Source organism: Chamaea fasciata, unplaced genomic scaffold (assembly GCF_029207755.1).
Source record: "Chamaea fasciata isolate MVZ Bird 193981 ecotype frontalis unplaced genomic scaffold, bChaFas1.0.hap1 SCAF_6, whole genome shotgun sequence".
NCBI classification, from domain to species: Eukaryota; Metazoa; Chordata; class Aves; order Passeriformes; family Sylviidae; genus Chamaea; species Chamaea fasciata.
In genome coordinates, this window is record NW_027094091.1 from 39,139,551 (window position 1) to 39,161,491 (window position 21,941).

Consider the following 21,941-nt stretch of genomic DNA (forward strand, 5'->3'; position numbering starts at 1 on the left):
TTAGTAGGGTTTCAAGCAATAAGCAGGAGGAGGGAGGGGTGATACTTCTCTTTTCTGTAGTTACTTGCTTGAAGAACTGTGAATTATATGAATGTAAATCAATTACTAATGCACACCAAACACATACTGCTTTTCTCTGCCGATGTCATTTTCACCTGCTCCAGGTGACCAGTTCTCTTTTGTTATTGTTATCCTCCTGAGATTGAAACCCTATCATGCTGCTTTGCACAGCAGCTTCATACTTCACTGAGCATCTGTCACACTGTCCTTCAGGTGAGGCATGGCTCGGAAATTACGACTCTTTGGGTGGTATGTTTGCCAAAATTAGCGTTCTTTAAATAGGACACCACAGCCTGTTCACCATGCAGGATGAAGTAGATACATTTTTTAACAATGAGGGTTGTGTGTGTGTGTGTATTTAAAATCACTTTGTTTACAGCTTTGGGACTCTGGGAGCTAAAAACACATTGTAAATTGAAATTAATAGTTTTGTTATTTCTGAAAGATGTGCTCTGGTATTCTGAGATCATAGGTGTACTAACACCTATGCAAAAGTTTTACATTTTAAAATTCTATCATGGTAAACTTGAAAAAAGCAAAGATGAAAAAATAAACTAAATTTTAATGAAAAATTATCCCAACCACACCTCTGCCACTGACTTTTACAATGTGCATCTGAATATGTCCTGTATTTTCTAACAGCTTCCTTACCATGGAGCTGTGATCTCTATATTTCTAGGTATAGCAACATGAGGCTTGATTGTTTTGCCACTTGTTTTAGCACTTAGGCTGAAAAAAGCCATGTTCAGCGTATGTACAGGGAAGGAAATTGCACGTTAATTTGAAGTCTCCACATGGTGAAGAAATGTAATTAGTGAAATAGTTGAGCAGAATGCAAGCATGGACCTACCTAATGTTAAAACATACCTTGTTTGGAACTAGGGTGTTTTCTTACATACATATTGATTTTTTCAGGTTCGCTGTGGGGGGAAAAAAGGGGCCATGCATCATTTGAAAAAGAACTAAGCACATCACAACCTGTAAGGTCTTTATTCTGGCTAAAACAGACATAGATGGGATTAAAGAGATTACTGGTTAACCCAGAAATCTCTGATTTAAATCTCAAATTCATATGATTTCAAATGCAGAATTATTGGCACAGTATCAAAAGGCAGGTTGACTTTTTAAAGCTTAACTGGACATGAAAGCACATTTACCAGAAGATTCCATTTTAATACCACAAACCTTCTACTTTTCTATCAATATTTTAATCAAAGAGGTGAGCAATTATCATGACAAAGCTGTCAGGTTTAGGAATTCTTAATCTGGTTGTGCCTCAGAGGAAGGAAAAGAGTTTTTCTGTAGCTTTAAAGCATTCTATTGAACTAAAAAGGAATCCCCTTTACATTATAATCAAGTTTAAGATAAACAGTTAAAGTTTACCAGCCTGGTATATGACTTTTCTTGTCTTTGAATATTTCTGGAATAAATTTTTGATTTACCACTGTCTTTCTAGAGTTGGAGCTTGTCTTATTTTCCTTTCAAAATTTAGGAAAAATCTCCCTGTGTACATTGGAAATTATTTAAACTTAACATTCAAACTGATTTTGGAATATTGGAAATTAAAAATGGAATTAGCATGTAAAATATAACTAAAAATGTGTAAAAGGAACTGTGTAGATGACAACTTGTTTTTATGTTTTGTAGATCTGTTCCATGACTATGGATATATAGAATATATGTTATAAATATAAAAATGTGCACATATACACGTGCCTTGTGGCATCTCTAAACTCCTAGCACAGTTATGTTTCTTTGTTAATGCATTTATGAGCTCTTCTATTGCAGCCTGTCAAATACTTTAGTTTAGATCAGTGATGTAAAACCTGGATGGCAATCTGAACCAGATCTCAGTTTATCTCAGGCTAGTCCTTTGTAAGCTCTATTACCTCAGATTGAGAAATAGTAACTAAAGTAGTGGAGTAATGAATCAACAGTATTTTAAATCCTCCCCACTGGCTTTGTAAGAGAATCCTGGCTGTTTATAATGCTATTATTTCTTGTCAGAATTCTAAGTGCCACTCTGTACAGCTGGAAATAAAGATGATGCATTTCAGGACTTAGGTAATATTTTTTTCTTTAATTGACAGCAAATTAAAATATGGTTGGTGCTTGGTGTGGGATTTTTCCCCCTTTCATTCTTATATTATTTATGCAGAATAATTTATACAGCTAAGAATTTGACTTCTGATCTAATAATTTCTTTACTATTTTTGATCAAAATCAGTTTTGCTGGCATTCCTAATACTTACCAAGAATAATAAAATTTTTAGAGAAGTGTAAATTACAGGAGTTTCCTTTCTTCACGTCCATTTTTGTGATATAACATCTGGGACTTTCTTCTATTGCTTTGCATTTTAAGGGGAGGGGAAATGCTGTGAAACAGCTTTCCTGAGGGTTTTGGCACAGTAACCGTAGCTAACTGAGAGCAGTGAAGCAGTTGAGAGGGAGAGACTCACCTAAGTGCCACTCTCAATGTGTGTGTGACTACTGTAAAGGCACGTGTGTGTGTGTGTCTGCCTCTGGCTCATCCTCCTGAGCTGGCTGCTGGGGAGGTCTCGGGAAAAGACGAGCGCAGCAAAGGGTTAACTTTTTACTATCAACCTCAGAAAGGCATATTGGCAATCCCTCCCAGTCCTGTCTTCCTTTTTTACACCTCGTTTGCTCACCGCTACTCCTCACTTCAAGGCAGATCCTTTGACCTAAGCAGATTATTGTAGACGCATGAAGGACACAGCAAGCTATCCTGTGCTTTTAAAGGAGGAGATTTTGGCTCCAAAATAGGACGCTAAGCTTTTCAGCCTTCTGCTGCTGTACCTAGTGAGCACGGGGCGGTGTCTGGGGGTGCTTCCTGGGCGCCTGTGGAATCGGATGGAAACAAAAGCAGAAGTGGCGGCTGCTGCAAATGTGGGAGCCTGTGCCGCTCGCGGGAAGCGATTGCTAATGAGGGCCTGTGAGACCTGGGTTTCCTTGGTTTCCATGACAGTTATTAGGTAACACAGAAATTGAATTGTCTCCCACGGTGCTCTTGGGGGATAGTGGTATGGCGGGGTGCTCCAGGGACACAGACTTGCAGCAACTCATCACTCTAAGCATGTGAAACTCCCTGGATTGTTGTGCCTTACTTCTTTGTTCTCTGTGTCTCTCTTGTGTTTGCAATTTGCTCTGCTTTGTTGATTTTTTTTTTCTTTTGATGGAAGACCCGGGCTACACCGTTTCTCAAGTAATATTTTCCCCTTTTCATTTAGAGCTGAGCTTGGCAAAGAGAGGATATGAACAATTATACAGGTGGGCTACTCGGGGGGAGTGAAGATATAAGGCATCCAAACAGGTACTGGCAACCTGCAGCTCTGTAAAAATGCCGCTCCAGCAGATTTCTGTAGTTCCAGCGCGGGAGACTGCCAGCAATGGGAGAAGTTCAATGGGCACAAACAAAGAGAAGAGCAAGGAAGCGGAGGTAAGAGGAAGGTCTCAGTTTGCTCGGACAGGGTGAGCGTGCCTTTGGCAGGCAGCGGGTCTGGCTGCGGAGCGGAGCGGGCTGCGGCGTGGCTGGAGCGCTGCAGAGCGCTCAGGGGTGCAGCTGTAGCACACTGCGGGGGATGCTGTGACAGCAGCACCTCGGCCGTACAGAGACAAGGAGCCTGCTTCAAAAGTAGAATAAATAACTGAAGGAAGTTGCAAACTGCATCAGAGGGTTTTGACAGTTTCATTTAAATGAGTGCAGCCTGCTAGTATCGGCGTTGTTCCTTATAAGCTGTTAACTAGCACTTTCTTTACAATAGGTTGGATGAAAAAGTAGTTTCAGTAAAATGTCTGACTTTATTTAAAACCAACAAAAATACTGTAGTGTAAAGCCTGTCTTTCTATTGTTCGTGTGCTATAGGCATAATGTAACTTAGTCTTTTTAACATTTTAAAGGCATCGGTGTTTTGTTTTTTCTCTTGACTTTCTTTGATTCATAAACATATGGAAGTGTTGTTTCATCACTAAATACTGTATCCTGCTGTCTCCCAGTTAAGAAGAAACTGTAGGTTCATATTCCATTAATGGTTAATACAAAAAAACCCCCTGGAAAATCTGTGCATTTTTAATGGTATTTTTGCCTGTAGAAATCTCTTCCTGTGTATAGATTAAATGTGTGTTGTGCGAGACCAGAAAAAAAAAAAAGGCATCCCTTCCAAACCCAAAACATTAGTCTGTTGATATAGCAGTAAATGTATGTAGCATAGACATCTGCTTTTTACAGACATGTTACTTGTCTCTGTGCTTTACTTTACCTCTTGCTGTATGAAAACCAAGGAACTATTGGGAAAACAAACACGATGTCTTTTAAGTATTGTCTGAGAGACTGTGACAAACTGCACCCCTGAAAGAAGTCTTTCTTCTTGTGGATTGTGTGACATAGTTTTCAGGAAATTGTGGAGTTCAACAGATGGTTGATATTCATAACAGGTCTGTGTGACTGTGGAAAAGTATTGTTTGGTTTTTTTCTTTTTTTTTTTTTTTTTTTTTTTTAGTTTTTAAATTTAAGATAATATTTTTGTTCAGTATTTGGCTATGACAAGTTCACTGAAAATGATTATTCTGTTTTTTGTTTGAGCACTTCGGTAAAAGTAGCATACTTCCCTGGAAGTAGTCTCCGGTTGTTAACTGGTAGCGCAGTCATAAGAGTAATAATATTTTGGTATTTCTGTCCTGAAATGGAAAATTTTGTTTTGGTTTTATTCTTCTATTAATTGGTTAAAGATGAAGGTTCAAGTGAAAACTGTTCTTTGTATTATGGCTCAAGGTGTGAAAAGCAGAAATACAAAATCATGTTACCTGGCTTAAATTGTTCTCTGGCATTATTGTTGTAATTTGGTTAAATTAAAGTTAACTGAAGAATACATGTAGTATTCACGCAGGAGTCAGATAAATGTGAGACTTAATTTAGAGGGGTGGGGGAAGCGTGGAGATTCGGAGTTGTGAGAATCCTCTCATGCACTTCTGTGGTTTTGTTTTTTTGTTTTTTTTTTCCCCTGTGAGGGCTGGGTTGCATCATTTCAGCAAGACTCCAGTGTCTCAGAAAACAGTTTCTTCTTGAATGTTGTGAAAGTTATATATCAGAAAAAGGTAAAATGACATGGATAACTACGTTCACTGAAGTTATCTTCTAAAATGAATATAAAAAGTACCAAACACCAACCCCACAAAACTCACAACCAAACTTAAAGTACGTGGTACTTAGTATTTGCCAAACTGCTCTCTGCTGGTGAGAGGCTAATCATTCTGCTCGAATTTCTGCTTGTCCTGTAAGGTTTATGGCTGGAATTTATATATACAGTGTAAAAACTCCCTAGCACTATTGATGGAGATAGTAGCCCAAGCAGTAAGGACTATTTTTCCCATAATATCTACTTATGTAAATCATGGTGATGTTCAGGTTTGTTTTGTGGATGTAATTTGGGAGTAGTGAACCAGCCTTTTTATTGTCCAGACAGAGATTGCTCAGACTTATGTAGATGGTGGTCTACCCCTGCAAATCCTGCACAGTAATGTTCTCACAAGGGGAAAGTCCCCTAGCTGGTACTCAGTGTTTGTGTTGGTGATGGTCTTCTGGATTCATGGTATTCTGATACTGTTTTGGCAAGTACCTGCTTCCTCTGCCTTTCCATTAGCAGGCTTTTTGAGGTGAAAGCTAAATAAAGTAGTTAAATGGGCTTCTAGCTGAGAGCATCAAGCTGGTTCAGGAAGACATGAAAAAAGGAAATGTCTGAAAGGTCTTCCAGTTGCCAGGGATAACAACTGTTAGGATTGTATGCCAAATCCTGTAATTGCTAAAGAATGTTATGTTCATACAACAGCATTAAAATTTATGAAGAAGAGTTTATGTTCTGTCTAATTGCAGAGCTGGATGCAGTGAACTCTTTCCAAGTTCATGGTGATTCTTAAATATGCCTTAGTCGTACACAACTGAGGTTCTTAATGATGCGACTCATTCTCTAGTGATTTTCTGTGATTTTTAGATGCTCGTACACGTGCTTTATCTGAAGGTTTTAGTATGTGTCTGTACACACTTATAGATGATTGCATAACACTGATCTATCATTAAGGATGTTAAGTGCAGTATCTCTTTGGAGCCCCAAGTGCCCATAGTGGACCTCTGGCCAATATTCGGAGCAGAGGTGTGATTAAAATGGCTACAGGGAGTGTTGACAGGCAGTCTCTCTATGCAGTGTCCTTTGTGGGAGTAAAAACTTTAGTGCAGGCTATTCCTGCAATTTTGCAGTGATTTGTCTCAATAATTAGCGGAAGTTGTAGCTAACAATGGAATTTACAGCAATTTAGCTGTAGAGCCTCTTTGAATGTATCCTAAAGATGAAGTAGGTTTTTTCTGTAATGAAGCAGTGAAGATGCTTAGGTGTTGAATAACCTGTTGCAGCAGCTGTACACTGCATTTCCCTACACAGGTATAATCTCCTGCTAGTTTGTTTCACTGATTTTAGCAAAGCTTACCAGTCATTAATGTTACTAGTTTTGCCCCAGACATTTAAGTGTACAAGCTGTCTTTCTTACTCTTTTACTAATGCAGTTGGAAAACTTTGTTGCAGAAGTGAAGACTAAAGTATAAAGTGCGTTCACAACATGATGTGGGTTTTTTTTTTTTTTTAAATTAAGTAGTTAATTCAGCTTTCTTCAATATTTGAGAAATATCCTAAGTTGATAGTGAAGTGTGGAATTGGGTTTCTGTGACAGAGAAAAACCCTTGGGTGTCTGTTTTCAGAAGAGCTTACTAATAAAACTGTTGTTCAAAGTGAATTAAGTCAGTAACCAAAAGTTCAAATTATGCCATCAGGACTCCAAATTGGGTTTGTTTTTTTTACTGCATAGACTTAAGTGCCTTGGGATCAATGTCATGGTATATATGACCCCCATTTTAAATGTATATAATATTTCAACAGTTACCTTGTACTTCTGATTGATTTTCTCTGCTGTAATAAAAAAGGGAAAAGAAATGTAAATGATTCCTGAAGAGCATGGTTGCTGAAATGCCTACTTGGCTCATGATTTTATTATTTAGTCATGAATATACACTGTGAAGTCATATAGTAGCCTCCATTTACATTGGCTTTTGTATGGGCATGAATTATTGTTCTAAAGTAAGTTAAGTACAGAAAGAAAATTTCATCCAGTGAGAAAATTGGACAGGACAAGTGAGTGAAGGTCAGCAAAAACACTAAGGGTTTACAAGGGTCATTGAATAAACTGCCACGGCTACTGTGGAAAGCCAGACTTATGTTGTGCATTTAGAGTGGTAGGACCAAGCCTGTAAAAGCCAAAAAATTGTCATGATATGGTAGAGAAGATGCTTCTTGATGCTGAACTAAATGTGTAGATACTACACTTTTTCAGCTTAAGCAACCTTCAATACATGGTACTGGAAAATTTGCATGTTACCTGGAGGTAAAAAATTCAGAGTAGAAGATAACCTTAACTGAGGAAGCGGTGACGGACATCAGTCAATCTTGATTTGGTTCCTTTGCAAGACTTTGATTAAAAGAAAAGAACCCCAACCGAATAATCTTTGTGATATGATTTTTGGACTTGTTCATATGCTTGTATAACTTGTTATAGTAATGCATCTTACTCTGTTGCCCTGAAACCAAACCCAATATCTTAAAGATGTTACAAAATTTGGTATTCTGTAGTTAACAGGTAACAAATTAGCCATGTTATTGTTGCTTTATTTTTAGTTTTGATTCTTTCCTCATAGCTGGTAAATGGTGTTCTTCCTATGCCTGCTGTGTTTCTCTGGTCTTAATATTCTGGCAGAGTTGATGATGATTATTAGTTTCCTTCACAGAATTTTGCAGAATGCAATAAATTGCAAGGAGGGATCCTCACTCCACTGTGTATTGTACTTCGGCATGAAATTTAGTTCTGCACTCTACACAGTTCTGTGCTGTGAAGGAAACTTCGAGACCTGTCTGTTCTTCTGCAGTGTTCTGCCTTCTCAAAAGCAGTAAGACAGAGCAAGACTTGTGACTTTGGAGGCTTTAAATGTTACCTGGGAAAGGCTTGGCATATATGAAGGAGTATAGTAAATTGGATTTGAACTTGGTGGTTTTTCTGTACAATTTGTGCCTTAAAGAGAAAAAAAAAAGAATATGTTGCTCAAAATCGTGTATGCTCATTTATTGTGTAGAGCATGCAGGGTTTTTTGTAATGAGATCTTCAAGTCAGAATTGAGGCTGAAACCAAAGGAGTCTTGTGAATGGCACTTTTCAGTAGCTGCTAATGTTTATTTTAAGCACCAGACTAGAGTAATTGCTAATGTTTGCCTTAAAGCTTGTGGGTAGTTTAGGAGGAATTGGCATGTTTTTTAAAGGAGGAAGCAGTAACTAAATGTTATTGATGGGAATGAATTGTTTTACGTTTATCTGTTATCTCACTTGTTACCTACTTAATTTTAAGTAGGTATAATGATAGATGAAATATTTTTAAAGGCTTAGACTTACTTACATACTACAAAGAAAGTGCTTTTACATTTCTGTTAAATGATTTTCATGGCAGTTGTGAAGTACTATAGAGATATTCAATACTTTACACATGTCTGTAATTAAGGGAAAAAGGTAAAGGCTTTACATATTGATGTTGTTTTATTGTCTTGCAACTCTTAGTCAAACAAGGTATTGGGTATTGTTGTGGAGTTTTTTGTCTGGTTTTGATTTTCGGGTTGTGTGTGTGTTTTGTTTGGGTTTTGCTTTTACATAGGGAAGCATAATGTTTAATGTGGTTAAATTTGTTAGTGGCTTTGATCACTTTATCAAATGTTGAAAATAGTGTAACTCCTAATATGGGACAATTTCACTTAACCAGTACTATTAAAATGGCTTAAGGCATGTAGTGCAGGAAATAAGTCTTAGAATTGCAGGTTATTGGTGAAATAATTCATAAGCCAGATAGATGATTTTGGTTTTGTGGCTGATTAGCTCACATTCTAAAAATTTCTTAGGTATAATTTAACAGATAAATAGATATGGTTATTTACTAACTAAAATACACTAGGATTTTTTTTTCTACAGGAAGGGTAAGGATGTTTCTTTTCAATGGTAGCTGCCTGGGAAGAGTCATGTAATAACAGTCTTTTTAGGAGGTATGATTTTTTTATTCAGCAAGAGATGTGGGGATGGGAGAATGGGGAGGGGAAGATCTAGCGTATGAATATTGAATTAGAATGAATCAGATTACTGATTTACTCTGACATGTGTTGCTTTCCCTTCATAGTTTTTCTTAATGTAATGCTCATGTTGAACATGATGTCATGCACAATTTATGACAAAATCTCTAATGCTGTTTATCATCAATATTATACGGTATTTCTTCTTTTCTTGAGATAACCATTGTTTGGACTTCAATGCCATATTTGCATGGAAATCCAACTGCATCTGCAGTTTAAGACACTTAGTAGTGAAATTTTTCTGTATTTTTGTGGTGATAGATTGCTCTTGTGATCAATGGTTGAAGTGCTCCCAAAGTACATCCATAAATCAGCCTGTGGCATGCTTAGTTATCTTTAAGATGCTTTAGAAAATTAAGTTCCTTATCAGTAAGTCTTCTGGTCCCTGTTTGGGAGCTATTATTATTTTGGTCTGCCATGTGATGCTTATGACAAGCAATTTCATGATAGTGAGAGAAATGGGAAATGTTAACATGCTGTGTTTGTTATAATAATTTTGAAACATTGTTTCTTTTTTATATTTCTGCAAATAAAAACATTACTGTGCTACCAGTAAGAAAATAAGAGATTCCTTGCTGTGCTTTTATTAGCGTGCTTTGGGATAATGCAATTCTTTATAGGCTGCTTTTCCTGATAAGATTATGCAAAGACTACTGGCTGCATGGTTATTTTTTTTTGGTCAGGTTTGTTATGAAAAGTCTGTAAAAACATATTTCTCCAGTTTGCTGTGTATTGACTAAGCATCCAATACCAGTATTGATTTTAGAATTGATCTTTTCTCTGATGAAGGATTTGGAGCTCTAGATTCCATGTCTCAGTAGCTTTATGCCTCCGTCTGTAGCCAGTGCTTACAATCTGCTGGCACATGTCTTTTGTTGCTGCTGAAGTCTGACTACAAGTCTCATGAAGAAAGCTTTTACAATTCCATTTATCTCTGGAATTTCCAGTTCCAATAAACGGAATTGGGCTTGTGTGCATAGTTTTCCTCTCCCACTCTAAAATGCCTCTGAGTTTAAAATATTAGGCTTCAGATTTCATTTAATTTGGATTTCTCTCTACAGTTAATCTGAGGTTTTACAGAGGAAGAGTTTCCGTATTAAAATTAATTGTAGAATTTTCCTGCTAAACGGTGTTTTTTAAAAATAAATGCAAAACCCCCAACAGACCAAAACCATGAACACAAAAGTTTTCCATCTTTAATTGATGGTTGTTTGTCTTGTCTTCAGCTATAAGCTTCTATACTTTAGTTTCATGGCTTACTTGTGTCCTGAATTGTATTGAAGCAATGTCTGTAATTGAGACAGTTTGTAGAATGTGTTGTAGTGCCTACACCTCGTAGCTGAATAGGGTACCAGGAGCTGGATACAGTTCAGGAAGCTGAAAACAAATTATCTACTCTAGGTACCTTTCACACTGATTTCCATTATGAGCAATGTTCTGTTAGCTGTTTGCCCTGGTGGAGATGTTTTTCTTCTGGGGGGTTGGCATGCCACAATAAAGTTCAAATTGAAGTTATCGAAGGAAGAACGTTGTTGTCACCAAAGCCTGTGTCCCAAGACTCATTTCAAAGCAGTATTTTTTAATCTAGTCAACGTTTTTAAAAATAGCTTTCCTGGTCACATGTATCCCACCATATCTTGTTCTGTTTAAAGACAGCTCTCAGGTCTTGAAATCTGGTTATTGACAACTATTTGGTTAGTTAAGAAACAGTATAATAGAGGGTCACATTGCTTGAATATACTGCCAGCTTTGCAAAACTGATGCTAGCCTGATAGGTTTCTCCAGCTTCGTCAGAATCTAGCTATCTGAACAAGAAATCTTAAAATCCTCTTTATTCAGGCATATAAAATTATTACTATTAATACTAAATCGTTATTGTAGACAGTAATATTTAGTTCTTTGTAACCATGAACAAAATAATGCTGAGTTTTGTAAGTTTTTTTTTTTTTCTAAGGCGGACAACACTTGTCCAGCTTAAGTGTCTTTCCCAAAGACACTGTGAATGTTCCTCAATCTTAGCGTGAAAAGGAAAGATCATTTTCTGTCTAGTGGAGACAACACTTTCAACTCATATCACCAGCTTTGGAAGCTTCCTGGCTTCAGAGAATTGTCATAAGCGCCTTAGAAATACAATTCCAGTTTCTTTAGTGTGCACATGTGTGAACTACTCAACTTGCATAAGGCTTGTTGATTCTTGTCCTTTAAAATGAGGTGGTTATTGCAGAACTGCTGAATTCTGTACTTAGAGATGAAGGCATTGTTCCACCACAAAAGAGATCACCCAGGGTCTGTCACAGCCCCTGGCCTTCCCTCTACTGCAAAGGCGTTTCTTGTGTCTAGAAACAATTTTCATCAAATATACACATCTCTTAACTCGTATTTATATGTACATTTGTAGCTTTATTATTTTGAGGTTTTCTTTTTTAAACTTCTTTTTAAAATTTTTGTTTTCAATAAAAAGGCAAGATTCGGTATTGAAGGGTGTAATTTGACAGTGTAACATTACTTTTAATGGGAATACAAACATCAGCTGTTTTACATTCCAGGGTGGAATAATTTGACTTTAATAAGAAGATGGAGGATGGCTCTCAGCCTACTCTGAAGTATCAGTAGTCTTTCAGCTCTTCTCCTAGACTATGAATACACGAGATTCGGGACTTCATTTCCCTATCAGTGGTGCCTTTTAAAATTGTGGCAGCAGGAACAGTATGTTTAGACAGTGGAAGTATTTCCTTGCTCAGATTATGTTTCTTAGGGCTACCCATGTTGTGGAATGAAACTTTACAGTTGTTAGCATGTCCATACCTTGATTTATCTCAGTTATTAGCCAAGTGTGTCCAGCTATGTAGTCATCAGATTATGTGAATATAAAAGGTTGCATTATTTTAGTGTCAATAAGAAAACTGTCTCCTGGAATGATTATGTGTATGTCTTAACACCCTGACGTGGGATCCTAAGGAAACCCTTCTAGTTTACTCACTAGATATATTTGAGGTTACAGCTGTATTTTATAGAATCATCATGCTGAAACAGTTTAAAGTAGTTATAGTAATATCTTATTGATAAGTGCTTGTCTTATTAGAGAGATTTGTTGTCTAGTGGCAGCCCAAATAGAAAACCCCCACGCTGTCATTTCTCCTAAAATATCGTGCTTGCAGATGCTTAAAATGCTTTTCCATCCTGCACTCTACCATTACTGCAGTAGCCTTGTTGCAATGGCTTTGTTGTTTTGAGAGGGATAAAGATGCAGCAAACACTTTGCCCTCTTAGTACTCCCTGTGCTTCTGTGCAAGAAATCAGAAACCTTCATTTCAGTACAGGATATAAATGTCAAGTATTCAACACAAGAACAAAATGAAGTGAGGGGGTAAGAGTCAGACAGCAATGCCTTGTTAGTATTTCTGTGTTTTAGCTATATTCAGTCCGTTTACTTCAGGCACATTCTTTTTTTGAGAGGAAAACAAAATGCTTCCGATCACTTGACTTCTCCAGTGCTAGGCATTACCACAGGGCAGACGGTTAACTGGTCAAACCTCATGAAAACAGTGCACTGTGTTGGTGAGATAGGTGTTTGCCTTTTTGGCAGTGAACCCTGCAGTGCTGGGAAGTAGCAGCAGGATGTCTGAGTATGCTGTATCACATACTGGGTGCAGCTCGGAAATGCTATGGTTGGGCAGTGTACATAGCCCAGAGAGGAGTCTGTTGGGTGGCTGTGAACGCTGTGTGCCTGGAAGGACTCTGTATCTGCAATTTTCCAGCCACTTCTAGCCTTTTCCTCTGAATACAAGAGCTTAGACACAGGTGGGAATGTGAATTGGCTTTTCTGAACTGTCAGACGGTGCTGTCTTACTGTTACAGATGGGCAGTGACAGGAATGCCTGTTAAGACCCTTTAATGCTGCTGCAGTCTCTTCCAGTGAGGAAAGGAGGGTACAGCATGCACAGGGCAGTGCTGCTGTGAGCTCAGCCTATCCACATGCTGTGCCTGAAATATGTTTCAAGTCTCATTAGTGAGGAATGCCCACTGTAGTCTCTGTCTGCAGGTAGTGTGGTTTGGCCCTCCTGAGCCACAGTGGGAGTACTGAATGCTGGTTTGCTGATGGTCCTCTTCACAGGATCCAGGGATAGCCATTTAATGCATGAAAATAGAGTTATTTTTGATGGAAGTTTTTCTGCTGTATTCCTTCCTGTTCCCTCTATCATCTGTGAATGCTGTTCTTTGACAATTTGATGGACTGCGTTTGATGGATATCTTGCAGTGCTCTGATTTTGGTTCTAATTCCAGATGTAATTTTCTGTGCTTTCATTTTTCTCTTCTGAAGTAAGTGTGGCACTGCTCCTTCTGCTTTCACAGAACATTATGAAATCCCCCAGTGAAGTCCATTTTCTAAGGGATGTGGATGTGTTGTGTTGTTTCCTGTGGATGGATCCTGTAGGTAAAAAGTTTCCATGGAAACAATAAGACCTTATGCTTTTACTGTTCCCACATAATCATGAAAGTTCTGTGCATACGGTACAGTTTGGATCAGCCTATTTCTTTTGTGGAGACTTCACGTTTTCTTGCCATTTTAAGCTTTGTTTAAAATACAAATGTTAGTCACTTATCTCTTGGGCGTGTGTTGAGTGTGGTTGAGAATTTGGACTACTTGTTTCACTGTCCATTTAAAATTTCTGAATATAAACATATAAGAACTAAAATCATAAATTTGAAGAAATTGAAAGATTTATAGTAGAGTTTGATGTCTTTCAATTGATTGTTTGGAAATTCTTTTTTATTTAGCAATACAGTCTTTCTGTGATTTATATGTTCAAATCACGTTACTGCTCTTCTGTGTCTTTAGCAGATAGGTGGAAGGGCAGTTTAACATTTTCATAAGTTATTCATAAGTTATTTCAAGATTCTGGCATTCTAATCAGGCTCACAGTCTATATTTCTGGTAATATACAACACTCAGTAGACAGAGATGGACTGGTCATGATAGTGCTGTCAAACCAGACTTGCAAGCAGTTAAAAAGAATCACCTTTTAAAAAGATGGTGGACTGAAAGATCATGCTGAATTGCCTGCTTCAAAACATTTCATAATAAAGAAAAAGTCAAACCATTCAGAATAGCTTTTGCATATTTTCACAGATTGTGTTATCAAGCTTTTTCTCTGCAATCTTAAATACAACGCGATGGCTTGTAAGAGAGATTTGGCGTTCTTGCTCAATAATACAGCTCTAAGAAAGTGCATTGCTTTTTTTACTTCCAGAGGTTTCATGGTTTCAGCATCTGCCACCAGCTAACCTGGACAGAAGATTTTGAGTTCATTTAAGATCTTAATATAGAACTTTCTACTTTTGGATTACTGCTGTCCAGGTGTTTTAGAAGAAATGTGACAGAATCAGTTTTCTCTCTGAAGCTAATTTAACTTATTGTCAAACAGCTAAACTTAAACAAATAGATTATGGCATGACTGGGAATAGCTACTCAGGTGCCACACTTTATGGTGCTGCTGTAACACAAGTGATTGACCTGTTCTTTAAAACTTAGAGGTTATCACTTTTGTGTCTATTCTGAAAAAAATGGTTAACCTCTCCAGCATTTTGCTAAACTCAATTTATCCTGAATTTGGGGAAAATTTAAACATCTGATGATTGGGGTTTTGATTCATATTATTGTTTTTGCTAAAATGATTACCCCAATTAATATAGAAGTCTCTGTATGGTAATTTAATGTACAGATAAGTTGAGTGCAGGTAAAGTGTGTCTGACTGATGTTAAACTCAGCTCTTGAATGTGGCCTCTGTTTTGTTGTTCATTTTTTCCTTTGGAAGTCCTACATTGACTTGATACTTTCTGGTGTGTAGAAGCATATTCTATTTGCCATTCACTTTCTGGCAGAACAGTGTTTGGCACTGAGTAGAATCAGAAGGGTGGAATGTTTAAGATACAAATGCTGTATCTCTACTGCTAGTGAAGTATTTCTCTGTTCAAAATAAAACAAGCAAACCCTGCTGATGTTCTAGCTCTTCTATCAAGTAATTCCTCAAAGTTGACCTAGCCTTGAAATCAAACATTTTGACTGCAAAATAGGTTTTGTGTCTCCTTACATTACTGATAATGAAAATTTTGGTGACACTGAAAATAATAACGTAATATTATGTGTCACATAAGTTTAAGTGGCATTATAAGACATAATGGTGTGTCTGAGTTTCATGTCTGAAGTGCAAATACCTATTCCCAATTTTAGGCTATTTCAGTTTAATGAGAGAAAAACTGAACGGTATTTCTTTGGTCTTCACTCTGTCTGAATTGCTGCTAAAATATTTCATGGTGAACTACCACTTCAGATGTAATCTGTAGAAACAGGTTCACTTACTGTCCTTCCCATGATGAAGAAGAAAAGAACAGCTTTTATCACTATTTATCTGTATGTTTTCTTTCATTATTTGCTCTGAGTGTTGGTCTGTGTGCTGGGGGCTTGTCATTTGTTAATTGTGCTGTCTTCTATGGTGTAGGTTGGCTGCTGAAGCTATGTTCAACATATTTTTTGAACAATTTTTTGAACATGTTTTTTAAACAAAGATTTTTTTTTTTGGGTGTTGTGGTGTTTGGGGTGTGTTTATTTGTTTTGGTTGATGGGGTTTTTTTCACATGATGGGCTTTGGCTGTTTTACACCACTGGTACCTTTGCTTTATCTAATGGGCTTGATTATTTCTGCTTATTGAGTACTGTATGTAGGAGTCATTTTGGTTAAAAAATTGGTTCTGTAAGGAGTGTTAAATCTATTCTATGCCAGGGTTTCTCTGCCACTTTCAGCAATTTGTAGGGTGGTGTTTTTCCTGGCAGTTCCAAAGGGAATTTTTTAATGCCTTATGCAGCTACCTGTGATATAATTTATCTAAAATTGTTACAAATGGAGGCCATCAGATATGGGCTAAAAGCGTCTTTAAGATAATCATGAAAATATTTACTTGTGACTGACAGACAATCAAGTATTGAAAAACTTGAACGTTGGGTAAAGACTTGCCCGAGTTCACTTATTTTTTGATGAAAAGGTCTGTTTTTGGAAAATGTGGAGGAAGGGTGGCAGTTTCAGGGTAAAGAACAAATCTGTTTTATGCACAAAGCAACAGGGAACCTTTAGCAGGTGTCCTCATAAAGTCAGTTACATGTGGTATAATGTTAGGGCCACCAAAAACTTTATTATAAAACATTGGCCTTCACTTCTGCACCTGAAAATACGAGTCTGAATAGCAATTATTTGTCATGCATGTAAAATTGTGGATATAAAAACAGCAGAGTGTGTCACTAGGAAAATCAATTCTAAACACTTTGCACACTGAGTAGATGCTCAGAAGGAAATAAATGCATGGGCCGTAAAGAAGTGTGCAGCAGAACTGCTGACTGGAATTTTGCAGATTTTTTTTTCTGTGGGAGAACTAAAGGTGCAAAGGAAAAAAGCTATCAAAAAATCCCCACTTGGCAGAGCTGAGCAGGTGGTAGAAGGTGCCTCTTGACAATGCTAGCCACACTGATCCTGTTATTACTATGAATTTGTACAACTTTAATGACTGATGGAGAGCAGCAGCTCTCAACTGGAAGATGCCAGGTCTATGTGCCTGCAAGTCTCCAGAGTCTGACTTCTGTGTGCAGAAAGAAGTCTGGCGTGCGTCAGAGAATATAGTAGTTCTCTGACTTAATTACTTTTCGCTAGTGTAAAGGGCACCTGAAGCTATTTCTGTAATTACATTTAAACTTTTTTTGGGTTTTGTTTGTTTTAATAGGAAACTTTCTTGAAGAAAGACTGAAATATGCGTGAAAGATGAAGTGATAACTCATTAAATATTAAAGATAGATTGAAAACTCCCATTTCAAACAGAAAAAAATATTGAAGCTTGTGATCAAGCATTTAGAATATCTGTATTATTTTTACCCAGTGTATGTGGAATTGATGAGTGGGAAATTGTTTTCAAATATTTCTCAACATCAATAATTAGTCTTTGTGCATTCTCCTTAAGTATCGTCCATGACTCCAAAAAGTCAATACCTCTCTTCCTACATGACATTTAGAAATGAAGCCTAATGACACCTATTGTGTTCTTAGCCTTCAGATTTGGAGTAGTTGTTAAATGCAGAGGTGTATTACAGCATGAGGTGTTTGCAGAATTTTCAGTTAATACTAAATACCACTTAATCAGTGTCAGGTATGTTTTAATTTGCACAACTTTAAATAATAAATATATTAATTTAATTTAATAAAGAAACATATTATTGTAATATTTGATGGTCCAGTAGTTCCTACCTCTCAGTAATATATTTAAAATGCGATGATGGCAAAATGTATTTAACCTGAGTGATTTTTGAAGTACATGTTATTGCATTTTGAGTTCCCCCAGGGTGCAAATTCAATTGTTACTTCTCAGTGGTATTATTGTGGATTTCTGTGGGAAAGTTCTGCATGTGAAATAGAACCCTCTAGAGGAGGAAAAAAGGTTTTTTTCCGGAGAATATAGGTTAGTACCTGTAAGAACAGGAGTGTAGCATGGCATAGAAGTATTACATAAAAAAAATATAGACCAAATTGCAAACCAGAATGGTGGAGTGGGTTGACAGCAATTTCTGTAATAGGATTTCTGTGAAACTGGCAGTTACTGTAAGGATGCACACACTGACCAAGTCTCCTGCCCCTCTGGCCCAGCTGAGTGGCACCATAGGCTGGGGGCTGAGGGCAGTTGCGCCAAAGGGTCTGTGTGCTCAGTCCTAGCTTGCAGCTGGCCTTTTTGAATGGCCAGCTGTTCCACACCAGACTCAGCCTTCTGCGTGGTTTGTGGCACCCATAGAGGGCTTCTCATTGACAGGCACCTTGCTCCACTTTTTACTGGCTCCTGATGTGGGTGCTCAGATTAAGATGCCAATTTCTTCGTTGTTGTATGGCCCCAAGCTGATCTCTTTGATTTTTTTTTTCCATGTGTCTGCGGGCAATTTCTGGTTGTTTCCTGGGTTACTATGACTCTCTGTCCTCTCACCTTGAAGACAATTAAAACAACATAAAGTTGTATGACTGCTTTATTTTCTTTCCTTGGACAGCCAGGAAACAAGATTGACCCTCTCACTTGGCAGAGATTTGGGTCAGCTTTCCCCATGCCATTTACATGTGTTATCAGGGACAATTATATTTGTTTTTCAAATTGTCATCCAATTGGTAGCATACCTATGGTTCAGACCCTTTTGCATCTGAGTGATGCCTTCAAGTAAACTTTTCCCCATGACGCACTCATATACGTGTGTATATACAAGTGTTTTTCAGGGAGTTTGGTAAGATAACAAATTGGCAGTATTCATAGTTGTTCAACACTTTTTGTTGTGGAGGTGTTTTTTCTTGCTAAAAGTATTGCTGAACTTTAACTCTTTGGCCCAAATGCTCTGTGCTGTCTGTCAGTTGAAAAGATTCTGAAGAGATGGTACAGATACCTCCCTGAATAAAACTAGGTAATTTACTTGCTTTGATCATGTTAAAGATTTAAAAGGAAACATAATGGAAGTTCCTAGTCTTTGCTTACCTTTTGTTGATAGTATTACTAAGTAAACCTGCTAAAATGTTAACAAAAAAATTACTGCAATGAAAAAAAAAAGTTACTGGTTTCCCCTCTGAAAATAATAAAAAAACCCTACCTTTCAGAATACGTCAAGAATACACTCTTAAGTATGGCTTAACTTTTAAATATTTTTTGGTTAGTTTCATCGTACAGTGGAAAAAAAATAATTCTAAAATAAATTGTCATGTGATTTTTCTTGTTGTTTGAAGTTTCCTAAGTAGGAAATAGGCAAGATGAATTTACATAGTAAACAGCTCAAGATGTATTTTCTTTACTTTTTTTTTTCCAGTTCTTGCAACTCCTGACATTATTTGTCTTTTTGATTCTTTTGTCAAACATTCAATTTTGGTAGTTGTCTTTTTGCCATAATTTAACACTGAAGTAAGTTGTGTTTGACATGTAGTGACTGACAGCTGTTAAGATAATACTATTGTTTAAATTGTTGCATGAGCTACAAACTGTTGAGTAATTTATGTGCTATCCCTTTACTTCCCTTCTATTTAATTGTAATATGTCTTGTACCAAAATTTGGTCTGTCTTTTTAAAAGTTCATCTCTTCAGTTCCTGGTTTAATTTCAGTGTATTGGCTCTTCTGATAGTGCAGATTGTGCTGTTAAGTCAAAAGGGTGATATTTACTGTGTGAAGGATATATATTACTGGTTAATAAAGCAACACCCATCTACCTGTAATTGGTTTATGATCGATATTATTTGCATAAGGTCCTGACATAGGTCTCTCATTTGAAGTGCTCTTATACCCAACTGTAGTTTCACAGCTTTTGTTTCTGCAATGAGGTCCTTCATTTTCTGTTTTTTCTAATGATACAGCTATGTGCTGGTTTCTAACACGGAGTAGTTTAATAATTTGTCTGACCAAATAACACAAGAACCATTATTTTCATTGCATTTTGAGGGTTGATGCTTCAAACTTCCATCATCTGGGAGATATAAAAGATATTGGCTAGCGTAATTTGTATCTGATTCCCCATCCTTTCTCTCCATTCTCCTGTTAGAAAAGGCTGTAGCAGAAGGCTAAAAGCCAGCTGACATTTGGTGTTATATGCATTTTATTTCTTTTTTTTTCCTTAGTAATATCAGATGAAGATATAGTAAATCAAGCCCATTAAAATTCCAAGTGTGCAGATCATTGCACAGGTTTTGTTTTTACTTCAACAGACACCCTGTTATTTTACACAAAAGTATACAGTATTTTATATTCTTGGGTAGTCATTTGGAAATACTGTATGTTTTTAAAATTTGCTTCAGTATCACTAGTTGTAAAATTCCTGTCTTGCTCTACACAGTTTGTTATCCAAAGAGTTTCAACATCATCTGCTTCCAAAATGCAAAAGACCATGATGCCATTTAAGAGTAAACAATAAAAATATAGTTGGACAGCTAAACCAGCAAAATTTACAGCCCTAATAAACCACAACACATTTGAGAGGCTAATACAGATTTTTATTGTCTTGCACTAGGAATGGAATACTGTGATCCTTACAGGAGTTCCTTACCGTGAATCAGAATTGCAGTAAATGAAGACAGAATACAGTTTTGGTAGTTTTGAGTGCCTTTGAATATTATTTGTTAAATACAGAACTGATAGTTCTCTAGAAAGCTTTAAGTCTTTAAACTAGACTAATAAACTTTCTGCTCATCCTAGGTCTCTGCACAAAGAATATAGTTTCTGAGATCCCTTGAGTCCTTTTCTCCCTATATCCAGTAACAAATACGGTAATACTGATCCTACAGACGTTTTCACTGTGTTCCTTTTCTCCTAATCACTTTTCATAACTACAGTGACACAAAGATAAATATAAACAGGTCTTGCTCAGAAATATAGAGGAAATTATTGGAGAATGAGGGGAAAAAACAGTGCAACAACAATAAATAAAATATTTTAGGGAAAGTGGATCTGTTACTACAGGCCAGTTTAACAATTCTATGTATCTTCATTTTAGAAAGATCTGTTATTTCTTCTTGCATGTTAATGTGTATTTATATGATTACAATCCAAAGTCTTTATCCTAAGCAGAGGCTTAATGAATTTGTTGCTTGTACCTGTTCTTTGTAAGGATTCTTATTTTCTATTAAAAATTCAAATGTTCTTACTTATCAAGGTGTAAGTCATTCAGTTAGTTACTGTCTTAATTAAAAGGATTAAAGCTATAAAGTTCACTGTCTGTTAAAATAATGTGTTTCAGGTGAGAAAAGTAATGGTTTCAAGTTCAAGAATGTTTCTTCACAAAAGGTTTAAGTCCTGTTGCATAATAATTGTTAAAAAATATTTATCATAATAAGCTCTTTTGAAAAATGGTGAAACCTAAAACTATTTACAAGATTCCTTTTTTTCCCCCCTACACATAAAGGAGTAAGTTTATTGATCAGTGTCTTTGGAAATCAATGGTAGCAAGAGCTCCTTCATTCCCCTGCTGATCAACACAATGATTTTAGTGAAGCAGATGAAGGGAATCTTCAGTAATTCCTGAAGTATCAGTGTAAGCAATCAGCAGAAATCAGGAAAAAAAAAATTTCTTAATTTTTGTTGTTGCTGCTGTTTGGGTTTAGATAGTTTCATTTTGAGTTCGTAGTTTTAATACACAGTAATTTCTTCTCTCATTACTATCCCATCTTCAGTAAATACTAATTAAAACATAGAAATTGCTATGTAACTGTTACATTAAATATAGCAAGCATGACAGATTTTTGTTAACAGCTTTGTTATTGTGCCTTGAGCATTCCTGCTTTTAAAGTGCGCTTTTAGCCATGTTTCATCCTGCATGGGACTGTACTCATTATTCATTGTTGCTTCTAATGTACCCATGAAAGCACCTCATTTTTTCTGCTCCAAATGAAGTGTATGGCTGTTTGTGGTGGTGTGAACATGGAGTCAGCATGGTATGAAGTAACAGAGAAGAAAAGTGCTTGCCCAACCAATACAGAGTGCAGCTTCTGTGGCCTCACCAAAGGTCCAGACTTGGAAAATCTGAAGTTTGGACCAGAGTTGACAATTATTTTGCCACCTTATATCCAGGATATGATGTGCTCCCAAAATCTAGACCCAAGTTAAGGTAATACA

At 36.9% G+C, this 21,941-nt stretch overlaps 1 protein-coding gene across 6 annotated transcripts in view; it reads left to right on the forward strand.

The window, feature by feature from the left end:
- The window catches only part of MARCHF1 (membrane associated ring-CH-type finger 1), a 225,967-nt gene that overhangs the window by 94,331 nt on the left and 109,695 nt on the right, over positions 1 to 21,941 (forward strand). The window contains exons 1-2 of one of the 6 annotated variants that reach the window (XM_066186037.1): positions 2,978 to 3,053; positions 3,309 to 3,517. The exons of the other annotated variants lie outside the window; for them this stretch is intronic. The gene's annotated coding sequence lies outside the window, so the exon portion shown is untranslated. Of the gene's footprint in view, positions 1 to 2,977; positions 3,054 to 3,308; positions 3,518 to 21,941 lie in introns of those variants that run through there. 6 annotated transcript variants of the gene reach the window in all.